A 25,438-nucleotide genomic window follows, 5' to 3' on the forward strand; every position below is an offset into this window, starting at 1 on the left:
TCAAGTCGTCTCTCAAGGAAGGCTTAGCAGGGCTTTAATCGTATTGCTCACAAGAAACTGAAATGAAATCTAAACACTCTAATCGGGTAATTGGGTCTGGCACTCTCTCTCTTTAAATCTAGGCGTAATTTAATAAAGCTTGTAAAATTATCTAGTGCAGAATCAACGGGAAGCATATAAATCTATCTAGGCGAATTAAAAAGGAAGCAGATTAAGAACCCAGTAAGACTAATAAACCTAGGGTTCTAACTAGCGATCTAGAAAACGATAATTAAATCAACGATCATGGACAACGATTATCCTAGACAGGGATAAACGAACAAACCATTCATTGGATAAACACGAAGCAACAATAATCTATGCATAGTAAATAAACTACCATTCAATTCTAAAGAAAACATAAACAGAGTTCTTACAGCGAGAACGATCCAAATCTTCAATCCGATGTAAAGAAAACTAAATTGATCTTCAATCCACAAAGCTAAAAATGTTTGATTATGTTTTAACTACTATAAAACTAAGGGAAAATAAGAGGAAATCGCCTGGAGGCTGCTGGGGTCGTGAATGCCTGAGAGCAACCCTAAAAAATGGCTTTTAAGTGAAAAAAACGTAATTGCCGCAAAACAGGGACGGCGGCCGCCGTGGGACGGCGGCGCCGTCCCCCCCTTTCGGCCTTTTCTTGAATTTGTGGGACTTTGGCTGGTAAATGGCTGGCGGCGCCCGCCGTGAAACGGCGGCGCCGTGGACGGCGGCCGCCGTGGGAGCCTTTCGCTAAACTTCTAAATTGCTCCAAATGCTGCCGAAAATGCTTGATAACTCATGAATCCTGAACACGACAATAGTACACCCAAAACGATCATCGAGCACGTGAAAGATAGAGCAAAAATACACGAAGCGTGCTCGATTGCACAGCAAAAAGACTCACGAATTCATCACAAAATAGGGCTAAACAGCCGATATTTCACAGCAGTCACGGCTCCAACACTCGTTGTACTATTTTGGAGGTCGATGGCGTTTCGCCTTGGGCCCAAAGTATTACTTGTGGCCAGAACTCCTTAGTTAACTAGTGATCAATTAATTAAACAAGTTGTTATAACCTTTTTGGAATCAAACCTAGTGTATCGGGAATATGCTCATACAGTTGTTATGCCCAAATTAGACCTCTCGAGTTAAGTGTTCATGCTTAGATCATCTTGCCCAAATCAGAATATAAAACTTAGCCAACCATAAAGTAAATAACAAAGACAAAAGATTTAAAGGAAAACATAACGTAAAACTGAAATTACTTAAAGGGAAATATGAGTACCTACGGCCAAAAGTGTCGTGCAAAACATGTACCGAATAACCTAGACTATGCCCACAGCTCGGGCAAGCTTGAACTTCACAATAAACTGCACAACAGGTCAGTTTTTCAGCACCCTTGGCTTCAAAAGCTCTTCGGGTATTTATAGGTGCGATTAGGGCAACGTAAGGCCCAGCCCATGGTGTTGCGGCCGGATCCATGCAAGGGCATGGAGATGCTATCCTTCTTCAGACCTAGTATCTTGAAGATTTGTTTCCTTTTGGATAAGGCAGTGGTTTGGCCTTATCGGTCTCTTTTGGATAGCTGCCACCTTCGGCCCATATCAAACTCCTACTTACAGTACTGCCTCGCCTGTTTGTTGTGCCTCTGACTTCTCTCCTTGCCTTCCTCCTCTTGCCTGCCAGCTTTCGTGCGGTACTTATGGGCATAAGGGATGGTTTTGCCTCCAATTCCCCTTTGCTTCAGGCGCATACCTCTTTCACGAAAGGTGACAGCAGTTTCGACCCCTGGAGCACCTCCTGCCCACAAGCTGGTCCTGCCACAATACTACAGCCCTCCCAGGCGACCAAACAACACAAACTAAAGGAAAAAGACTCGATCTAGACCTAAAACAAACACAAAAACAGAGCACAAACCTGGGCTCATCAGTACCTTGAATAGGAAAAGAAGGTGGAGTTCTTGTTCGATTGCCATAATTATTCAGAGCTAAAAAAGGTGAAACTAGCAGCCATCGAATATTCGGAGTACGCGCTCGTATGGTGGGATCAAACGGTGACTAGTTGGAGACGGCATGGCGAGCCACCTATCCAAACTTGGCATGAGATGAAAGCAATTATGAGGAAGTGGTTTATACCAAACCATTATTACCGGGAGCTTTTCAACAAGTTACAAACGTTGAAGTAGGGAAGTAGGAGTGTCGACGAGTACTTCAAAGAGATGGAGATATCTATGATACGAGCTAATGTTGTGGAAGAGAGGGAGGCTACCATGGCTCGATTCTTGGCTGGATTGCAGTGGGATATTCAAGATAAAGTGGAACTCCAACACTATGTTGAGTTGGAAGACATGGTTCATATGGCGATCAAGATTGAGAATCAACTCAAGAGGAGAAGTAGTTATAGCGGTGGTCAGCGGAGTAACTTCAGCACTCGCAAGCAGCAGCGGGGCGCCTTCAGCCCTGGCGGAGGTCAGAGCAGCAGTGGCAGCGCTGGCAGCCACCAGCGTAACAATTACAGCGCTGGCGGCAGCGCAGAGCAGAGCGAGCGGACGAGCAGAGCCCGCGACAGAGCACCTTCAGCTCTGGCGGCAGTCAGAGCCACGGTCAGCGCACTTTCCGCTCTGCCACCCAGCCCCGACAGAATCAGAATGGCGGAGGTCCAAGGGCTACAAATTCCAGCTCTGCCACCGCGTCCGAGGGAAGATACCAGTGATAAGAAATGTTTCTGTTGTTAGGGATTTGGGCCTCATCATGAGCGAGTGTCCGAATCGACGCATTATGACCCTCCGAGACGATGGAGAAGTTGTCACCGCTGGAGAAGAAATAGACCTCGAGATGCCTGAATTGGAAGAACCCGATGAGGAGGAGGAGCTGGATGCACCCACGGGACACTTCGTAGTAGCCCGGCGAGCCTTGGCCATGCAACCACAAACGGATGAACTGGAGCAGCAGGAAAACCTTTTTCACAGGCGGTGTTTGGTCCGTGACAAGCTCTGCAGCGTGATTATTGACGGTGGGAGTTGCACGAACGTGGCGAGTAAGCATATGGTGGAGAAACTAGGGTTGACCGCAGTGAAACATCCAAAACCATATCGCTTGCAATGGTTGAGTGACGCCGGCAATGTTAGAGTTACCAGACAAGTCCGTGTTACCTATTCGACTTGGCAGGTATGAGGACGAAGTTTTGTGTGATGTGCTTCCAATGCAGGCGTGCCACATCTTGTTGGGTCGCCCTTGGCAGTTTGATCGGCGTGTGACCCATGACGGCTTCACAAACAAGTATTCCTTCGAGTTTTAGCACAAGAGAATGTCCCTTGTTCCTCTCAGTCCCCAACAAGTGTACGAGGACCAAGTGCAATTACTCAAGGAAGCAGCCACGATCCAAAACAAAACACAGCAAGTGGAGGCCAAGCCGATGGGTGTGACACACAAATCTTTCCTTGCGAGACCGTGTGATATCACGCTGTGTGTGAAGAAGGAACGACCGATGGTGTTGTTGCGGTTCCGAGAAACCTTGTTTACTACTAACGATATCTCCTCCCTACCCCCTTCTATTCACTCGGTTTTGCAGGAATATGCAGATGTCTTTCCCGATGAGACACCGCATGGCCTACCACCACTCAGGGGGATTGAGCACCAGATTGACTACATGCCCGGCGCTACGCTCCCGAACCGACCAGCCTACCGCACCAACCCGTAGGAGACAAAAGAGTTAGGAACGACAAATCGGTGAGCTTCTAGCTAAGGGGCACATGAGAGAGAGCTTGAGCCCTTGTGCGGTACCTGTTCTACTTGTACCAAAGAAGGACTCAACCATGAGGATGTGCTGCGATTGCCGAGCCATCAATAATATCACGGTAAAGTATCACCATCCATCCCTCGCTTAGATGACATGCTTGATGAATTACATGGTGCATGTGTGTTTTCCTAAAATTGATTTGCGTAGTGGATATCATCAAATCCGAATTAAGGAAGGTGATGAGTGGAAGACTGCGTTCAAAATAAAACTTGGTTTGTATGAGTGGTTAGTTATGCCTTTTGGCTTGACTAATGCTCCGAGTACGTTTATGCATCTCATGAACCATGTTTTACATGCTTTCATTGGTCGCTTTGTCGTAGTCTATTTTGATGACATCCTAATTTATAGCAAGCATCCTGACGACCATGTTGAGCACTTAAGATCTGTTATGGACGTACTTCGCAAAGAGAAGCTATTTGCTAATCTTAAGAAGTGCACGTTCTGTACGGATCGAGTCGTGTTTCTGGGGTTTGTTGTTAGTGCGTAGGGTGTCCAGGTGGATGAAGAGAAGATTCACGCCATTCAGGAGTGGACGACACCAACGAGCATTGGAGAGGTACGAAGTTTCCACGGGCTTGCTAGCTTCTATAGGTGGTTCGTCCCTCACTTTAGCAGCGTGGCAGCGCCACTCACCGAAGTGATCAAGAAGAACGTGGAGTTCAAGTGGGGCAAAGCGCAAGAGGAGGCCTTCGCGCTGTTGAAGCACAAGCTCACTCACGCCCCGGTATTATCTCTTCCGAACTTTTTAAAAGCCTTTGAAATAGAATGTGATGCTTCGGGCCTTGGAATTGGTGCAGTGTTGATGCAAGAGAGGCGCCCCATCGTCTATTTCAGTGAGAAGTTGAATGGAGCCACGTTGAACTACCCTACATACGACAAGGAGCTCTACGCGCTCGTGAGGGCCTTAGAGACGTGGCAGCATTATTTGTGGCCCAACGAGTTCGTCATTCACACCGATCATGAGTCGTTGAAGCACTTGAAGGGGCAGCATAAACTGAACAAGCGACATGCACGGTGGATGGAGTTCATTGAGATGTTTCCATACGTCATCAAGTACAAGCAAGGTAAGGAAAATGTGGTCGCCGATGCCCTTTCTCGCAGGTACACTCTGATCTCTACTCTCGATACTAAGTTACTTGGGTTTGAGTGTATCAAGAGTGTTTATGAGCATGATGAGGATTTCGGTGAGATCTATATAGCTTGTGTACAGTTTGCTAGTGGTGAATACTTTCGACATGATGACTATCTTTTTTGAAAGAATAAGTTATGTGTCTCTAGGTGTTCTCTACGCACTCTGTTGTTACTTGAGTCGCATGGTGGGGGATTAATGGGGCATTTTGGTATTGCTAAGACTTTGGCTGTGTTACAAGAGCATTTCTTTTGGCCTCACATGAAACGTGATGTCGAACGTATCTGTGGTCGATGCATTACATGCAAAAAAGCCAAGTCTCGAGTCAATTCACATGGTTTGTACACACCCCTTCCTATCCCACACACACCTTGGATAGATCTCTCCATGGACTTTGTGCTAAGCTTGCCTAGAACCAAGCTTGGGAAAGATTCGATTTTCGTGGTCGTCGATCGTTTTTCTAAAATGGCACACTTTATCCCCTGTCATAAAACTGATGATGCATCACATGTAGCTAATTTATTCTTTCGAGAAGTTGTTAGGTTACATGATATGCCTAGGACCATTGTTTCTGATAGGGATGCAAAGTTCTTGAGCTATTTTTGGAAGACCTTGTGGTGTAAGTTAGGCACGAAACTTTTATTCTCTACTACTTGTCACCCACAAACTGATGGTCAAACCGAAGTAGTGAATAGGACTTTGTCTACGTTGCTTAGAGCCATTATTCAAAAGAATATATCAAGTCTTGGGAAAAGTGTCTTCCTCATGTTGAGTTTGCTTATAACCGTGCTGTTCACTCTGCCACTAAATACTCTCCACTTGAAATTGTGTATGGTTTCAATCCCTTGACACCTCTGGACTTGGTACCTTTACCCGAGACCGAGCACGTCAACATGGATGGTCAGTGCAGAGCAGACTTCGTGTGGCACATACATGCGAAGGCCAGAGCTAACATAGAGCGTCGCACACGGCAGTATGCAGAGCAGGCTAATCAAGGTCGCCGCAAGGTAGTGTTCGAGCCCGGAGATTGGGTTTGGCTTCACATGCGCAAGGAATGTTTTCCAGAGCAGCGGCATTCCAAGTTGCTTCCTCGGGGAGATGGTCTGTTTCAATTGTTGGAACGGATCAATGATAATGCCTACAAACTCGATTTACTCGGTGAATATAATGTGAGTGCTACATTCAATGTTACTGATTTAAGTCCCTTTGATGTAGGCGATGCTGTGGATTTGAGGACAAATCCTTTTCAAGAGAGGGGGAATGATGCAGTTCAGAGCAGAGCCGAGTTTCAGAGGCCGCACAGAGTGGAGATCCGGTACATGTGCCAATTGGTCCGGTGACGAGAGCTAGAGCCAAGACGTTCAAGGCTAATTTAATGACGTTGGTGGAAGAAATCTGGAGGCAAGAGCTGAAAAGACCAATTGGAGAAGGACCGACAGATCAGAGCTCAAAAGTAGTAAATCTTATTACTTACAGAGCAGAGCCCAACAGCAGAGCCGCACAGCAGAGCAGAGTGGAGCTGTAGAGCAGAGCTAATCTACAGAGCAGAGTTAACCTGCAGAGCAGAGCTAACCTGCAGAGTAGAGCAGATCTGCAGAGCAGAGCTAACCTGCAGAGCAGAGCAGATCAGCAGAGCAGAGCTGAACGTCAGAGCTGAATGACAGAGTTGAAGTTCAGAGCTGGAGTTCAGAGTTGAATGACAGAGCTGAAATTTCAGAGCGCGTGATTTTTTTCAGAGCTGAAGCCTGTCAGCTCTGCAGCTAGCAGAGTTGATTTTCTCGCTAGGGTTTTCAGCTTGTAGAGAAAGTTTCGTATTTTTCCTTAGTTTTAGTTTGTTTCCTTCTTTACGTTAGGGTTTCTTGTTAATTACCTATATATATGAATGTTATGTGATGAACAAGAGTTAGACGATTTTTGATAATAATTTGTGAGTTATTTCTCCTCAAGTTTTCGAATTCTTCTTGAGTTTGCCAAATAAGAATTTAATCTATCGGCGAATCGATGAGAGCATCATCCCTCGTCGTGTGTCATTCAACATCTCCGAGTTACTGTACCAACCACATCGTTGGGTTCTAGAGATTCGTTCTCTAGGAATCTTCGTAGATTAGGTCAGGGGTTTTGGGACACAATTCCATACTTATAGTTTGTTTCCGTTTGGAGTGTTAGTTTTCTGGGTGTGGTCTGTTCAGTCCGGTGGAGTTCTACCGATTACCGGTGATCATCATATCAGCATATATGCAAGGAAAGGTTTCCATTTGTAACACCCCGTACTTTTCCCTATGTTGTGAGAAAGTGTCTTAACACTATTGAGAGAACTGAGATGTCGAGATGCGAGACTACTTTTTTTTTTATGACCAGATAAGACAGTTTGTCTTTTAAATAGAGATACGAGTAACTGAACCGATGATAGAGTTAGAGTGATGAGATTCGAGAAATGAGCTGAGATAGAGATGCTGATTGAATTGAGTTGAGATTTTATTTTATTTCCGACTACTGGGAATAGATTTACCAGATACCGAGTTATCAGAGATTGACTGACCTATTAAGAAAATAGGAATAATGAGTTGACATAGAGTTGAGGAAGAAAGAGTGAGAACCTTGATGAAAAAGAGTCGGTCCGAGAGACGTCTAGTTTGTTTGTAATTGCCGACTGCTTTGATGTGACGTTATGTGAAATTACGTGACTGATTGATTATGTGATTTTCGTGATGTGTGTCACTGTGACCAAGTTTTTATGATTTTTATTTGAGTGACGTTTTATTAATGAGTGACGTTTCCATAGTTATTGTGATTTTTATTTAATCACCCTTTTCACACTTTATTTTAATTTCTCTACCATATGTTATATGCCTTAAAATTACTAAGTGTAGAGATTGAGAGAGTAGAGACTGAGAGTGTATTATTGAGAGAGTAGGGATTGAGAGTGTAGAGATTAGAGTGAGAGAGAGATTAGAGTGAGAGAGATCATCCATTAATTGCCAAATATTCCCTAAGATTTCCAAATCTCTTTAAAGATACACAATATCAATTCAAATCTTGCAAAGCCAAATCTCTCTCTCCCTCACTTGAAATTTTCGGCCAACTCACCTCTCTCCCTCACACACATTTTCGCCCAACACACACTCATCTCCTCCATCTCTCATTTCCACCATTTTCCTCCATTGATGAAAACCTTCGAAGCTTCCAAAAATATTACCAAACACCTCAAACCACTCTAATATCTTCCATAAACACATTCTAGCCACTTTTAATCAAGAGAATCCTTGAAGAAGAGCTCCAAAGTTAGAGTGAGAAATTGTGAATTTTGGTAAGAATTTGGGTAAGTGGCCATGTTTTTCTATAATTCTTGATTGAAGGATGTTGTATGTGTGTATTCTTGAAAGATGAAGCAAGAGAATCACCCCCTCCCTATTTCCTTAATTTTCGAAAAAAATGGGTCTTCACCCCTTCAAAAAAATTTCTTTTTCTTTTCTTGATTTGGGGTGAAAAATGAGAGTTATGTGATGAGTATTGATGATTGAGGTATGTTGTGAAATATGTGCCTTGAGATGTGAAACTTTGATGGAAGTTAGTTTACCCAAAAATGGGAACTTTTGAGTCAAAGAGTTAATTGATGAATTGATGATGTAAATGAGTCCATGAGATGTATATGATGATGATTGATGGAGTAATTTGAGTATATGATGTCAATTGATGATTTTGATGTGAGTTAGTTTACAAAAATTAGGGATATGTGTATATATGCCCTTATATGTAAATTGATGGTTTATATGTAAGATTAATTGGTTAAAAATGAAAAATATATGAATAGATTAAAGATTCATATGTGTTTATAAATTTTCAAAGAGTTTAGTTTAGTAAAAATTAGGACTTTTTGGTCTATGTGTTATTTAAGTGATTTTGCTTAAGATATATGTTTTTAAGCATGATAGTAGTGTCTTTGTATATTTGATTAAGTCTATTGTAGGCTAAATAAAATTTTGGCTTAGTTTAGTTTGTATGAGTTTTGAGTTCTTGTATGATGTGAGTTTGATGCTTGATAAAATGAGGTCTAATTGCCCTATGATCATTATGTGAACTTTATCCATGTTTTGTTAAGAGTTTTATGTTGATACATGGATTTTCATTAAAATATAGTTTACATGATAAAAAGAGAATGAATATGTGAATAATGAGTTATATGATGTAAATGATCATATTTGAGTATTTGAGTAATTTCGAGCATGAAATTGAAAAGAGAATTTGTTTGATACGTTCGTTGAAGTGTTTTCTATGAGATTTGAGTTGATGATGAAAGAAAAGAGTCGAGATTGAGTATTATGAGTATTTTGTTGAGATTGAATGTTTTTAAGTGCTACAAGTTCTTAAAATGAGCTTTGATGAGTTTGCTTGGTTTAAATGTTGAGTTGAGCATGTTTGCTTGTGTGTATGATTCGGAGTCGTTTTTCATGACGCACTGACCTACAGTTTTCGAGGGGTTTTTGATACCCAAACACCCTGAAAGTTTTATGGTAAGTATATTTGAGAGTCTTGAGCATACCGGTAAAATTTCAAGTCAGTTGGACTTCGTTTGCTATTTTTATAAAATGTAAGACTAAAACTGCTACGTTCTGCCGAATTGTTCGGTGAGTAGCCATTAGAGTCACCTTTTCCAGTAGCGTTACTTATCATTCTGGAACCCAAATTTTTATTTTTGAGACCTGAGTGTCTTAGCTAAGTACCCACCAAATTTCAGACCTTTTTGACAACGTTTACTATTTTTCACAAATCAAACTTTTCGGTTGCTAAAAACTGCCGAATATGGTAGACTGTTGTAAAACAGTCATATCTCCTAAAATACTTGGAGTTTTTGATCCTACTTTTTTTTAAATGAAACTAGACTCAAAGAGGTTTCTTTTGGTATAAGTTACGACCCCAGGAGAGTTCTGTACAGAGTTCTGTACAGAGTCTGGTGAGGTTTCTTTTTGAAGTTTGTTTTGACTTGTCTATGTGTGTTTTTAATATGCTTAAATGTTTATACTTGTTTATGTGCTTGATTGCTATGAGTTTGAGCCGAGTTGGGAGTTGAGTCGAAAATAGGACGAATGAATCCTTAGAAGCCAAGTATACCTAGGGATTGAGTTTTAACGGGTAAATAGATGTTGAGTGAGAAGTTATAGTTAAGATGAGATCGGATTTAGAAATTGAGTTTCTGACTAAGGTTTGTTTTATCACATGAACCTTCGATGACGATGACGATGTGATGATGACATATGAAGGCCCGAGCGAGACGAAGAAGTAAGTTGCCTGATTTCTTTCCAGGATTAGCGAAGGACTTCAGGTGGGCAATATTTTGAGTATATGTTTATCATACGAACTTTCTAAAATGATTTGATGATGTTATGAGATTAACAAATGTTTTGAGATAAATGATATTTGAGAACTGTTTGACTTGCCAATTTTTGATGTTGAGCTTGTGTGTTACCCTCTACTGATGAGACGAATTCGGTCCTGCCACAAGCGGGATTTTGTGCACAGAGGTGACTGCGAGCCGTCTTCGGGTCGGCCGGTCACGGTACTTGAGAGGGAGGCCTACTTCTCAGTACCTTAATTATAATGATGAGTTGTAGATGTGGTACATGCATGTTAAAATCTTTGACTGCAGTCGTTTACTTATGATGTCATGATTATGAAAACTGCATGCACAGATTCATTTAATACTAACTTATTTCTGTGTATTGCTGAGATGTGGCAAGCTTCAAACTTATAGCTCTAAGAGCACCTTTCTTGTTTTTCGGCTTTTGCCCACTGAGTATTATGTACTCACGCCCTGCATATATTTCTAAATGTGCAGGCTAAGCAGGGAGCGAGATTGGTCTGGTGCTAGTGGGGGAGAGTTTCTATCGATGTAATTTAAATTTCTATTTTGCCTGTCACACCCCAATTCTTGAAAGAATAAATATAATCGAGGTGTGAATAATTCATAGAAATAAACAAGGGAAAAACCTTGTTAAAACCCGAAATAGGATAGAAAGTCGGGCTATGCCCCTTTGGATCACAAGTTTTGTTTCATGCTTCTGACAACTGACATTCATTAGCATAAATTTAGTAGTGAAGAGTCTAAACTCGGTCAAATATATCATTTGAAATTTAACATGAAGATTTTAAGTTGAGAAAATAAAAGACTGATATGAGTAATTGCTACAGCGGAATTCTAAAATAGGAATTTAACTCTAGCCTCAGCTCCGTCCCGTCAGCACCGGCCAGCCAACCTGAAAACATTTGAAAGTATTTTTGGGCTAAGTACTAATGTACTTAGTGGGCATGCATTTTCTGAAACATTTCATATTTTAATAAAGACAGTTTATCCAATCATACTTGACATGACTTAGAAGGTTTTAAATTGAAAGAACTTATAAGCATGTTAAAATAATTTTCTTTCATTTGTGCGCACATGTCACACTCCCTTTCTGTTACTCGCTGTGATCCCGGACCTTTTAGCCACCGACGGATCTCTGTCTCCCGCTTACTTGAACTGAGGGCGTAACCCAGACAAGTTTACTTTGACCTCGGGACGCTACCCAGGCAGGCCTGATATTTCTCATGCTCCGGAACACATCCAGCCGAGCACCCTTATAACGCCTCTGGTTAGAGCCCGATGGAGATCAACCCACCGAGTCAACTAACAAGTGTACACAATTCTCAAACAACGTATTAGGTCATAAGAGAACCTCAATTGATTAACTGCGCGAGCCTTAAACAGAGCAGAGTGCACATAAACATTTTATTGGATAAACAGTTTTCATTACATTAAATAAACAATTTGCATTTCATTGAAATATTTAGAGCTTAATAACTCAATCATACTTTGTACATTTGGAAAGTAAGCCCACCTGGATAGGCAAAGCCTGAAGATCATACACATATAAACCTGTCTTGGAAAAGTAGCGCTAATCCTCCTGGTCATCACAAAGCCTACAAGAAATTCTATTCTTAATAGGTCTCGTGAAGCTAACTTAATATCTTGGGGAAAAATGCTTAACATTCTATGATTCATCACGCCGGGTTTCAAAATTTAATAATAAAGATTGAAAACTAAACTTCTTGAGTTAAGGACACCAACAATATCCTTACTCGATTTTCTTTAATAATTGGAATTATAATTAAAATCAATTAAATCATAAATACTTTTATTGCAAAATATAATGCAATTTCATGTCATGCTTAGCATATAATAAGTAATTACTTAAAATATGCACATAATAATAATTAATATTAATATGAAATCATTCTTTAAAGAAATAAATAATTAAACTTTATCAGAGTCTAATTAGTAAATTTAAACCAAGTCATTTTTCTTAGTAAAAATGCAGCTCAATTTAATTAATAAGGCAATCCACTTTGAATTAAAAATAAAAGCCCAAGTGAGATAAAAAAAATCAAAGCCCCAAACTCGTTACGCACATATACTAAATCTTTCATGAAACATCCTTTAAAATAAACTTTGATACATAGAAAATAATTCAACAACTTGAGCTCTTAAGGGGTTGTTTTGCAACAGACACCGAATTTGCCTCGGATCTCCAAATGAGGCTCCAAAAGACATTCTGGAAACTAGACATTTCAAGGATCATTCTCCAATTTGAATCGAATGAAAAACAGTTCAAACGAGCAAGATATGCCCTCTCAAAGATGGGTATTTAACAAACAAAAATCTGAAAATTTCAGATTTCCAGATTACAACCAAGTCAGTGGGCTTTCTTTAAAAATTCATATCTCCCTTTACAAAACTCCACTGGGAACCCCAAGGGTCAATTCGGAAACTAGGGAGAGATCATAACACTCTCCAGTTGGATTTACTCCAAGAAAATTCATGGTTTAGAATATATGACTGTCTAAAGTTCAGTGCACAAAAAGAGTTCAAGTTTGACAGATTCAGAACATAAATCGGAAAAACCACTTTAGGCTTCACCAAAAATTCTAAAACTGAACAAGTAAGTTCCCAACATGTCAGTGAATATTCAGTAGAAAGATAGGCTTGAGAATTAAAGATTTAAGTCGGCCTTTGAGACCTCAAAGTCGTAGGTTTGTAAAACCTACTGGATGGTACAAGGAATAAGAACTAGATTTCAAGAATTTATACCGGTTGTTTCCCTTACTCAAAAATGGTGAGGCTGATGCCAAAAGAAAGATACGGGAGTATAGAGTGACATACTCAAGTTTCAAAGGTTTTCACCGATTGAAACTTGACTTATGGCCTCCCAAAGATGGTTTACCAAAAATGTATTCCAGATGGGCAGTGATGTTTAAAAATTCATAAATAAAACATGAGAGCTCTAAATATTCTTAAATTTTACCATAGTATAGAAAACATATTAAACACAATACACAATTAATTTGGGAATTTTTGGGAACCGTTTGGATGGCTGGAATCGCCTTGCAATATACTGCCGGAGCAGTGTGCTTATGGCAGATTCGCTGCCTTACCTCATGCACGGTTTTTCACCCAATAAACTCTACCAAAATAATCATCCAAAATCATAAAACATATCCTCACATAATATAGCACACATATGTGTAAAAATCCATGGTCTTAAAGCATTTTATGTTGAGAAAAACCAAAGAAAACTCACCCTCGAAGCACAATCTTCACTCTAACTTACGCCCTAGGTTTCCCACGCTCTCCCTTACTTTGATACTACTCTTGGAGCTTAAAGGCTTCTATGAATTCCAACTTTGGTTGAATGTTGCTGTTGTTTCTTTTGTCTAAGATTGAGCTTTTTCTTGAGAGAGATAATTTGGTAAACTCGGGAATGAATCGTGTGTGAGATGAAGTGGAAAGCATGATTGAAATTATTAGTGATGAATGAGGTGTGCTTGAGGTATAGTGCAGGGGATTGATGGTGATGTTGGTGGTGGAAGTGGGTGGTGATGTTGATGGAGTAAGTGGGTGTAGGAGTAGGTGGGAGTAATAAAATAAAAATCTTTCGGGTTGTAGTATGAAAACGGTAATAATCGTTCAGTGTTTGCTTAAATAAATAGCTCATGAAAATGCTTGAATGCTAAATTAAATAAATATGCGACGCACATAAATTTAATAACTAAATTTACAAAATATATTTTTGTAAATCGTCTTTGTTGGAATTAAAATAAATTCATTTTTTTCTCAATCCGGCGTGAATCATCTTAAATCTAAGTTTAAAATAAATTCTAAATTAAAAATTATTCTAGACTTAGCTCGAGGAAACGGGGTATTACATCCCTCCCTCCTTAAAAAAAATTTCGTCCTCGAAATTACATATCTGGTATTCTAGCTTGGGATACTAGTCTTTCATTTCATTCATCTCTTTTGTGGCATTTTCCATCCTGTGATGGTTCCACTACATGACGAGAACAATATTATTGCCTCGTAAAACTTGAACCTTGCGATCAAGTATCTGGACTGATTTCTCTTCATAACTTAGGTCCTGGCTAGGACTCCTTTATCGTGCTTAATCACATGCTTTGGATCAAACACATACTTTCTTAATTGCGAGATGCTATACGTATTGCATACATCCACAATGCTAGGTGGCAGAGCCAACTTATAGGCTACAAAGGCCTAACTTATCTAGGACTCAAAAGGTCTTATATAACTTTCTGAAACGTATAACTCCCTTTGAGGGAGAGACTTTGAGGAAAACTCGATCCCCCAACATTAAATTCTAACTCCGATCGGCGTTTATCGGCGTAAGACTTTTGTCTATCTTGAACTTCTTTAATTATTTGCTTAATGTGGTCGACCTTCTCAACCATCTGTTGGACCAGTTCAGAACCTAACAACTTTCTTTCACCCACTTCATCTTAGTAAAGTGGTGAACTACATTTTCGGCCATACGAGGCCTTATCTGGATTATTCCAAATGTTGCTTGATAACTGTTTGTTATAAGCAAATTCTACGAGAGGTAACAAATCCTCCCAACTTCCACCTTTGTCTGCGACAATCGTTTGCAGCATAACTTCTAGGATCTGAATCGTTCTTTTTGACTGCCCGTCAGTCTGAGGGTGGTACGCTGTGCTGAAGTTCAGCTGAGTGCCCATGGCTTCTTGTAAACTTTTCCAGAAACGATGTGAATCTGGTGTCACGATCTGGCGTGATAGATACAGGTACACCGTGAAGGCGTACTATCTCTTTGACATATAACTTTGCAAGTTTCACCAATCCAAATGTCATTTGAATTGGTAGAAATCGCGCTAACTTTGATAATCGACCCACTACAACGTTATATCTCTTTTCATTCCTGTTCATCAGAAAATTTTCTTTAAATTCTGGTGCATCTTTGTACTGCGTGGGTGTGCAGTGTATGGAGTATCATGAGCCTCGCTCATAATCTCGTTCTTTAACTCTTCATTGTGCGGCACACACAATCTTTCACCAACCATAAGTGTATTATCCTTTGCTTCAGTTAATCTTTTCATTTCATTCGTTCTTGCAGCGAGACACATCTTCTCCAAGAACCAATCTTCTCTTTGTGCTTGCACAATTCTTTCTCTTAAATCAGGTTTAGCTGTCAGCGCAGCTACACAACCCGATACTGAATCTGGGAAATAAACAATCTCTAAACTGAGTGAGGCGAACTCACGAATCAGCTCCTTCTGTTGGGTAATAAAATACCCTAGCTTAGCCTTCGTCTTTCGACTCAGGGCGTCAGCTACTACATTCGCTTTTCCTGGATGGTAACTGATGGTGCAATCGTAATCCTTTACTAATTCGAGCCATCTTCGTTGTCTCATGTTTAAATCCTTTTTGCTCGAAAAAGTACTTTAAACTCTTATGATCTGTAAAGATCTTACACTTAACTCCATAGAGGTAGTGTCTCCAAATCTTCAGCGCGTGCACAACGGCTGCTAGTTCTAATTCATGAATCGGGTAGTTCAGCTCATGGGGCTTCAAATGACGAGACGTATATGCTATCACTTTCTGATTTTGCATCAACACGCAACCCAATCCTAGTTTCGAGGCTTCAGTGTACACCTCAAATTCTTCATTCTCTTCTGGTATTGCTAACACTGGTGCAGTAGTCAGCCTAGTCTTGAGCTACTTAAAACTTTGTTCACAAGCTTCGGACCAAACATACTTAGTCCCTTTTCTTAAAAGTCGAGTCATTGGCCTAGCCAATTTCGAGAATCTTTCGATGAACCTTATATTGTAACCTGCTGGTCCGAGAAAACTTCTGATCTTATTGACATTTGATGGTGCCTTCCATTCCTTGACTGCTTCGACCTTGGCGGGGTCTACTTTGATTCTTTCAGTCGACACTATGTGACTGAGAAACATAACTTCCTTTAACCAAAATTCACACTTGTTGAATTTGGTAAACCAATTCTCATTGCGCAGGGTTTTGAGTACGATGCGTAAGTGCTCTTCATGTTGTTCTTCGGTCTTAGAGTATACGAGGATGTCGTCGATAAACACTAAGACAAAACTATCGAGATACTGATGGAAAACTCTATTCATTAGGTCCATGAAAACTGCTGGGGCATTCGTTAAATCTAAGGGCATCACTGTGAACTCGTAAAGTCCATAACGCGTTCGAAACGCTGTATTTGGAATGTCTTCTCTTTTCATCCTGAGTTGGTGGTAATCAGATCTTAGGTCAATCTTGGAAAACACACCAGCTCCTCTCAACTGATTTAACAGGTCGTCTATCCTCGGAAGAGGATATCTATTCTTATGAGCTTGCTTCAACTTCTTATAATCAATACACATCCTTAGTATATCATCTTTTCTTTGACATCTTTAATTAGTGCTACCCATAGTGACATACTATGTTGCATGAAACTAGGTCTGGTGAAAATTTGGTAATTCATTGGGAAAAATATCTTTGTACTCTCAAATCAGTTGAACTTCCTTAATTGTTTCCTTCGTCCTAAGTGATCTTCTCAGATTGACTAGGGAATTCTAACATCAAACTTTTCTCATCGTCTCCGTAACTTTCACTTCGAGGATTAATGGCACTCCTTCTGCCATGTAAACTCATTTTCCCATTTCCAAATGGTTATTAAATGGGGGTTTCTAAGTTTCCATTGTGGTGGCGTTCCAACTTTATTCTTGTTGTAGCTTCCGGCATTTTAGCCAAAGCATTCACTCTCTTAGCTTGAGCCTACTAGCCTTGGGGTTCGGTTATTCCTTAAGTTTAGTTCTAGTGCTTTCCTTCCATTTAAGGGTTTCCTCTATTTCTTTCATTCCATTTCCTTTTTCTTTACCTCCATCTTGAAGTGGTGTACATATCTTGTTTGTGCGTGAACTTTTTACTTCTCCATTTGTTGTAGTGACTCGGTGGTGAGAGTCTCGTTCATTGCTTGTTCCTTCATAATATCTCCCTAGTTTACTAGGGGAATTGAAAATCTCATGCCGCGATTCATTTACGAACTCCATTACACATTTCTTATTATTGTCCACCATGTGGACCACATATTGACAGCTGGTTGAAAACTAATGATAAACTGAGTAATTCTAATCGCTACTATACTTATCGTGATAAAAAGATATTCTATTGTGACAACTATATAGTGCGAGTCTATATATTGTAGTGATGCTCTACCTCGAGATCAAAAATCTTAATTGACAACCACCGAGATCTTAGTCATGTGGGCTGGCCAGACCCAACAAAACGAATCACTCAGTCAAATGGGAGTTTCGCCCCCAATCATGTCAACTTCTAATTCATGTAAGGCTCTGGTCAAACTTCTAACTTAAAACACTTACTAATAAGTACTTCATCATAAGTTACTGATACCATGAAAGTCCATTCTATGTCGTTCTAGCCAAGCTATTACGACTAACATCATAATCATAAGCAACATAAGTTCTTATGTGAAAAACTTAATCTCACCGCTATTGAAATAGCTCAAGTGAATCCTTAGTCTTAAGGCAGTGCCTCTATGTTGTAACATCTCTATGTTAAAACATTTCTATCTTATCAGTCTTTACTTAAATCGATCAAGCAGTGCTATCACGATTAACGTTCTCAAAGCATTCTTGGGTGGTACTCAAACGGTTTGTAAGAGGACCTATCATTCTAATCGTATAGGCAGCTAGCCTAAAACGACAACATAAAGCTTTTTCATTCATTCATACATACATACATACTTCTGTTTCTTTTGAAACCTTAACATATATGGACATTTAAAGTCCCTTTCATGAAAACTTTGCTGGTGCCGGAAAGATTCAAAGAATCTAACTCGACAATACATCTGGTATTCGTGAAAGGCTCAATAGTCCTGAACACGACTTTAACTGATCTTATCGTTAAGGGTTCGGGTAGTCCCAAACACGATACTTACTTATCTTATCGTTAAGGGCTCGGGTTGTCCCAAACACGATACTTACTTATCTTATCGTTAAGGGCTCGGGTTGTCCCAAACACGATACTGAGCTTGGTTATATGAATCGGAGACCCAAGATAACAATATGAAAGCGATTAGCAATTCATAACTTATAACATATGGAAAGCGATAAGCAATTCACATAGTATCATAAACATAAGGCGCACATTCTCTTGAAAACTTTCATAATATCTGAAATACATATACGTATATTTTTGAAACTATTATCGTACCTTTGTTGCGGCAGTGTGACGGCGAGCTGAGGGCTACTGACATTCTTAGAAGTCTAGAGATACTATTCTAGACTCGACATCAAAAGCTTATGGTTATCAGAAACATGAAAGAAAACTCATGCTCTGATACCATTCTGTCACACCCCAATTCTTGAAAGAATAAATATAATCGAGGTGTGAATAATTCATAGAAATAAACAAGGGAAAAACCTTGTTAAAACCCGAAATAGGATAGAAAGTCGGGCTATGCCCCTTTGGATCACAAGTTTTGTTTCATGCTTCTGACAACTGACATTCATTAGCATAAATTTAGTAGTGAAGAGTCTAAACTCGGTCAAATATATCATTTGAAATTTAACATGAAGATTTTAAGTTGGGAAAATAAAAGACTGATATGAGTAATTGCTACAGCGGAATTCTAAAATAGGAATTTAACTCTAGCCTCAGCTCCGTCCCGTCAGCACCGGCCAGCCAACCTGAAAACATTTGAAAGTATTTTTGGGCTAAGTACTAATGTACTTAGTGGGCATGCATTTTCTGAAACATTTCATATTTTAATAAAGACAGTTTATCCAATCATACTTGACATGACTTAGAAGGTTTTAAATTGAAAGAACTTATAAGCATGTTAAAATAATTTTCTTTCATTTGTGCGCACATGTCACACTCCCTTTCTGTTACTCGCTGTGATCCCGGACCTTTTAGCCACCGACGGATCTCTGTCTCCCGCTTACTTGAACTGAGGGCGTAACCCAGACAAGTTTACTTTGACCTCGGGACGCTACCCAGGCAGGCCTGATATTTCTCATGCTCCGGAACACATCCAGCCGAGCACCCTTATAACGCCTCTGGTTAGAGCCCGATGGAGATCAACCCACCGAGTCAACTAACAAGTGTACACAATTCTCAAACAACGTATTAGGTCATAAGAGAACCTCAATTGATTAACTGCGCGAGCCTTAAACAGAGCAGAGTGCACATAAACATTTTATTGGATAAACAGTTTTCATTACATTAAATAAACAATTTGCATTTCATTGAAATATTTAGAGCTTAATAACTCAATCATACTTTGTACATTTGGAAAGTAAGCCCACCTGGATAGGCAAAGCCTGAAGATCATACACATATAAACCTGTCTTGGAAAAGTAGCGCTAATCCTCCTGGTCATCACAAAGCCTACAAGAAATTCTATTCTTAATAGGTCTCGTGAAGCTAACTTAATATCTTGGGGAAAAATGCTTAACATTCTATGATTCATCACGCCGGGTTTCAAAATTTAATAATAAAGATTGAAAACTAAACTTCTTGAGTTAAGGACACCAACAATATCCTTACTCGATTTTCTTTAATAATTGGAATTATAATTAAAATCAATTAAATCATAAATACTTTTATTGCAAAATATAATGCAATTTCATGTCATGCTTAGCATATAATAAGTAATTACTTAAAATATGCACATAATAATAATTAATATTAATATGAAATCATTCTTTAAAGAAATAAATAATTAAACTTTATCAGAGTCTAATTAGTAAATTTAAACCAAGTCATTTTTCTTAGTAAAAATGCAGCTCAATTTAATTAATAAGGCAATCCACTTTGAATTAAAAATAAAAGCCCAAGTGAGATAAAAAAAATCAAAGCCCCAAACTCGTTACGCACATATACTAAATCTTTCATGAAACATCCTTTAAAATAAACTTTGATACATAGAAAATAATTCAACAACTTGAGCTCTTAAGGGGTTGTTTTGCAACAGACACCGAATTTGCCTCGGATCTCCAAATGAGGCTCCAAAAGACATTCTGGAAACTAGACATTTCAAGGATCATTCTCCAATTTGAATCGAATGAAAAACAGTTCAAACGAGCAAGATATGCCCTCTCAAAGATGGGTATTTAACAAACAAAAATCTGAAAATTTCAGATTTCCAGATTACAACCAAGTCAGTGGGCTTTCTTTAAAAATTCATATCTCCCTTTACAAAACTCCACTGGGAACCCCAAGGGTCAATTCGGAAACTAGGGAGAGATCATAACACTCTCCAGTTGGATTTACTCCAAGAAAATTCATGGTTTAGAATATATGACTGTCTAAAGTTCAGTGCACAAAAAGAGTTCAAGTTTGACAGATTCAGAACATAAATCGGAAAAACCACTTTAGGCTTCACCAAAAATTCTAAAACTGAACAAGTAAGTTCCCAACATGTCAGTGAATATTCAGTAGAAAGATAGGCTTGAGAATTAAAGATTTAAGTCGGCCTTTGAGACCTCAAAGTCGTAGGTTTGTAAAACCTACTGGATGGTACAAGGAATAAGAACTAGATTTCAAGAATTTATACCGGTTGTTTCCCTTACTCAAAAATGGTGAGGCTGATGCCAAAAGAAAGATACGGGAGTATAGAGTGACATACTCAAGTTTCAAAGGTTTTCACCGATTGAAACTTGACTTATGGCCTCCCAAAGATGGTTTACCAAAAATGTATTCCAGATGGGCAGTGATGTTTAAAAATTCATAAATAAAACATGAGAGCTCTAAATATTCTTAAATTTTACCATAGTATAGAAAACATATCAAACACAATACACAATTAATTTGGGAATTTTTGGGAACCGTTTGGATGGCTGGAATCGCCTTGCAATATACTGCCGGAGCAGTGTGCTTATGGCAGATTCGCTGCCTTACCTCATGCACGGTTTTTCACCCAATAAACTCTACCAAAATAATCATCCAAAATCATAAAACATATCCTCACATAATATAGCACACATATGTGTAAAAATCCATGGTCTTAAAGCATTTTATGTTGAGAAAAACCAAAGAAAACTCACCCTCGAAGCACAATCTTCACTCTAACTTACGCCCTAGGTTTCCCACGCTCTCCCTTACTTTGATACTACTCTTGGAGCTTAAAGGCTTCTATGAATTCCAACTTTGGTTGAATGTTGCTGTTGTTTCTTTTGTCTAAGATTGAGCTTTTTCTTGAGAGAGATAATTTGGTAAACTCGGGAATGAATCGTGTGTGAGATGAAGTGGAAAGCATGATTGAAATTATTAGTGATGAATGAGGTGTGCTTGAGGTATAGTGCAGGGGATTGATGGTGATGTTGGTGGTGGAAGTGGGTGGTGATGTTGATGGAGTAAGTGGGTGTAGGAGTAGGTGGGAGTAATAAAATAAAAATCTTTCGGGTTGTAGTATGAAAACGGTAATAATCGTTCAGTGTTTGCTTAAATAAATAGCTCATGAAAATGCTTGAATGCTAAATTAAATAAATATGCGACGCACATAAATTTAATAACTAAATTTACAAAATATATTTTTGTAAATCGTCTTTGTTGGAATTAAAATAAATTCATTTTTTTCTCAATCCGGCGTGAATCATCTTAAATCTAAGTTTAAAATAAATTCTAAATTAAAAATTATTCTAGACTTAGCTCGAGGAAACGGGGTATTACAGCCTTTATGATAATAGAGTCTTGATGTTGAAATACTTAGTTTTCTTTTGGGATCAAGCAATACACTCACGGTTATGTGTCTTCATACATATAATCGGTTCGCCTTTTGCTGCGATACTCTGCATATTATGCTTCCTTGTGAAAAATGAGCTATACCCGTTTTGTTTTTGTTCGTGAAATTCATGATAATTAAAAAGTTATGACAATGTTGACGATTTTACCCTTGGGCTAATTTTATGGAGTTTTTCCTTAGCATGCTTTGACGTGAGCTTCCGCATGACGTTCACCTAGTTGTTCTTATCTTTTATTCTTTAAAAATAGTCGTATCGATACTCGTACCCCGCTATTACTAGTGTCGGGTTTTCGGGCTGCGACACCATTACAACGGCGATCCAAGTTACTTCTTAGAGGAGATGGACCATTCCAAGTGTTGGAGCGCATTAATGATAATGCCTACAAGTTGGACTTACCAGGTGAGTACATTGTGAGTGCTACTTTTAATGTGACTGATTTGAGTCCTTTTGATGTAGTTGACGACTTGGATTTGAGGACAAATCCTCTTCAAGGGGAGGGGAATGATGCAGTCCAAGGTTCGTTGGTTCCTGACCCGGTGCATATTCCTGTTGGTCCGATTACAAGAGCACGAACCACGAAGTTCAAGGAGAGCTTGATGAGCTTAGTCCAAGACGTGTGGGCTCAAGAGTTGATGAAAAGACCCATCGGAGATGGTGGAGTCGGCCCAAGCTTAATTAATCTCATTACGTGCGAGTGGACCGAAGCTTGAAGATTTTATTTGTTTTGAAGACTTCATTTATTTATTTCAGCCTTGTTATTTTTCGCAACCCATTAGTTTAAGGGCTTTTGCTATTTTCGAATTTATAAGGGCCTTGTTTGGCTGCTTAGGGTTTTACTTAAGTTGTTTCTTTATTAGATTAGGTTTAGTCTTTGCCTATGTATAGGTGGTGAAACAAGGAATCAACACCTAGACTAAAGAGCAATAAACGTAGACTATACCTAGTGTGATTGAACGGAAGAGACAAAGAAAATAGTCGGAATGCAGGAGCTCAAGAGAAAAACTATTGCTGTATTGAGAATGACAGATAATGTGTGTCACAATGCACGAGCTCAAGGCTTATTTATAGATTACATGGGAGGGCAAAATAGTAAAATCGGCATACACGCATGCGCCTTGCGTGGTCGAGGGTATTCTAGGAAATTCGTCTTTACGTAGGAGCTTTCACCGCGCTTTTGTTGCTTCCTTCTGGCGAAAGTGACTTCTCTGGTGGGCGAGACTCCTCTGGCGAAAGTGACTTCTCTGGTGGACGAGACTCTTCTGGCGAAAGTGAATTCTCTGGCGAGCAAGATTCCTCTGGTCAGAATGGTTCCTCTGGCGAGTATGATTCCTCTGGCGAGGATGGTTCCTCTGGCGAGTGCGCTTCCTCTGGTGAGGATGATTCTTCCAGCGAGTACGATTCTTTTGATGAAATCTACCTCGCTGCTCTCCGTGATTCCACTGGTAAATAGATTCCTCGGCTCTACATATATTACTCCTCATCAACTACTCCCCCCTCTAGTCTGGTTGAACCGGGTATTCTTCGTGTTCAACCAGCGAAGTATTGTTGAAGCCAGCGCTGTGCTGTTTTCCTTGATCCCTGTAAATCATGAAGACATAAGAGTTCTAATATTGTAAGAAAGCAAAGGTAAGCCGTGTGGTCTGACTAGTTCTAGTATTGTAAGAGTGCTGTTTTGCTACTCCCCCCTCTGGTCTGACTAGTTCGCTCTGGAACGGTGCAACTAGTCAGAAGATTCGCCCGCGTGGATGACGTCATCAGCATTAAATGCCCACCCCTCCTACAGTGCTTTTTCCGTATCCCGAGGTTACTTTTTCAGCCTTCGCGTCCTTTCGCCTCCCCGTAGAAATTCTCGACCGTCGATTGCTTTTTAGGGCCACGCGTCGTTCATCCCGTATACCGATAGCTGCACGCGTACGTTACATAGTCAGTTTTGAATTTCTATTCCTTCATCTTCTTCATTCTGTTTCCGCCCTTCCTCATTTTCTTCTCTAAGTTTCGGTGATCTCCTTCTTACTGTTCCGGCGATTTTCTTGCGACCCTACCGTTCCAGCCCCATCCGTCGACTTTAAAGAACTCCCGACCTTGGGTAACTCGCGTGCTCCCTTTCCTGGTATCTGTAATTAGTTGTAGCGTAGTTGCATAATTGTTGGTGCTCTGATTGAGTGTGTTAGAAACCTTAGGTTTTGAAAATTCTGACAATGGCCTCCACTTCCGTTCCCCAACCCTCGCGGTCGCCCTCTCCCTCTCCCCGAGATTCTTCATCTTCTTCCCCCTAGCCCCAGGATCTCGAAAACCTTCCTTCCCCCTCCGCCTCATACGATTCTCAGGCTACTCCAAGTCCCTACAGGCCTAAAAAGAGAACTAAAAAGGCAGCCCAACCTCCGAAGCCTGTTCCCGAATCTCGCCTCAGTGTCGCGGCGATGGAAAAGATGAGGAGAAAGTTTCGTCGTCCCGAAGGCTTAAAATTCATAGCCTTCTCCAAAGCCTCTACGCCCCCAGAAAAACTTCGTGATCATAAAACCGTGGCCATCTGGCAAGCCCAGATAGATGCTGGCCTAAGGCTTCCTCCCCCTGCTCTCCTGGTTGATGTCTCCAACCATTACCGCATTCCCTTCTACCAGATTACCCCGTTTGCCATCCGGAGACTATACGCCTTCCACATTCTGTGCCGCGCCCATGGTGTTGGAAACACCACCGAATTATTTTTCCAGACCCAATCTCTCCGCATGCAAGGCAGCCCTTTGTATAGTTTTGCTGGTCTTCAAAAATATTCTACTACCTTCCTTTCTTCCTTAAATTCTTTTGACAAAGGTTTTTTAAACCAATATTGTTATGTGCGCACCCTTATTGGCTCCTGGCGTGATCATGGCGCTCTGGAGCTGGAATGGCACAGCCCTCGGACCACCTATAAGCCAGCTTCTCCGGGTGCCCCCTCTGAGTTTAACCTAAGGGTTATAGCCCGACTCAATGCCATGAATGGTGTCGAGCCCCTATCCTGTAGATACCTTGCCGAAAACAATTCGGCTTTGGCAGCTAATGGCTTATTTCCCCTGTATCCAAAGGCATCAATAGGTAAAAAATATGTGTTAGAAAATATATTGACTTTGGTTACCCTGATTCTAACAGTGTAGAATTTTTTATTTGCAGACATGGCTTGGAGGACCAAGTGTGGGCTCAATCTAGCTGCCGCTGTTTCTCCCACTCGCAGCGGGGAACATGGCTCGGGAGGCTCTGCTTCCCGTACGGGCCCTTCAGAACAACCAACCACGCCCGAGGTGGACACCTCTCACCCGGTGACAGCGATTTCTGAGATGGTCACCCCCTCCCAGGGCTTTCACCCTGATAAGGGGAAGAATGTGGAGGCCCTGCGCACA

The 25,438-nt window shown here is 40.3% G+C and overlaps 1 long non-coding RNA gene across 1 annotated transcript; it reads right to left on the minus strand.

Moving 5' to 3' along the window:
* Positions 1-10,883: 10,883 nt before the first annotated feature.
* On the minus strand, positions 10,884-21,933 carry LOC131024353 (uncharacterized). The gene is made up of 5 exons (XR_009101775.1): positions 21,366-21,933; positions 19,626-19,707; positions 13,561-19,004; positions 11,821-11,902; positions 10,884-11,199 (listed from the first exon to the last, which is right to left on the minus strand). It is a non-coding gene; the product is annotated as an uncharacterized LOC131024353 (long non-coding RNA).
* Positions 21,934-25,438: the final 3,505 nt, after the last annotated feature.

The sequence above is a fragment of the Salvia miltiorrhiza genome, chromosome 5, assembly GCF_028751815.1.
Source record: "Salvia miltiorrhiza cultivar Shanhuang (shh) chromosome 5, IMPLAD_Smil_shh, whole genome shotgun sequence".
Taxonomy (NCBI): domain Eukaryota; kingdom Viridiplantae; phylum Streptophyta; class Magnoliopsida; order Lamiales; family Lamiaceae; genus Salvia; species Salvia miltiorrhiza.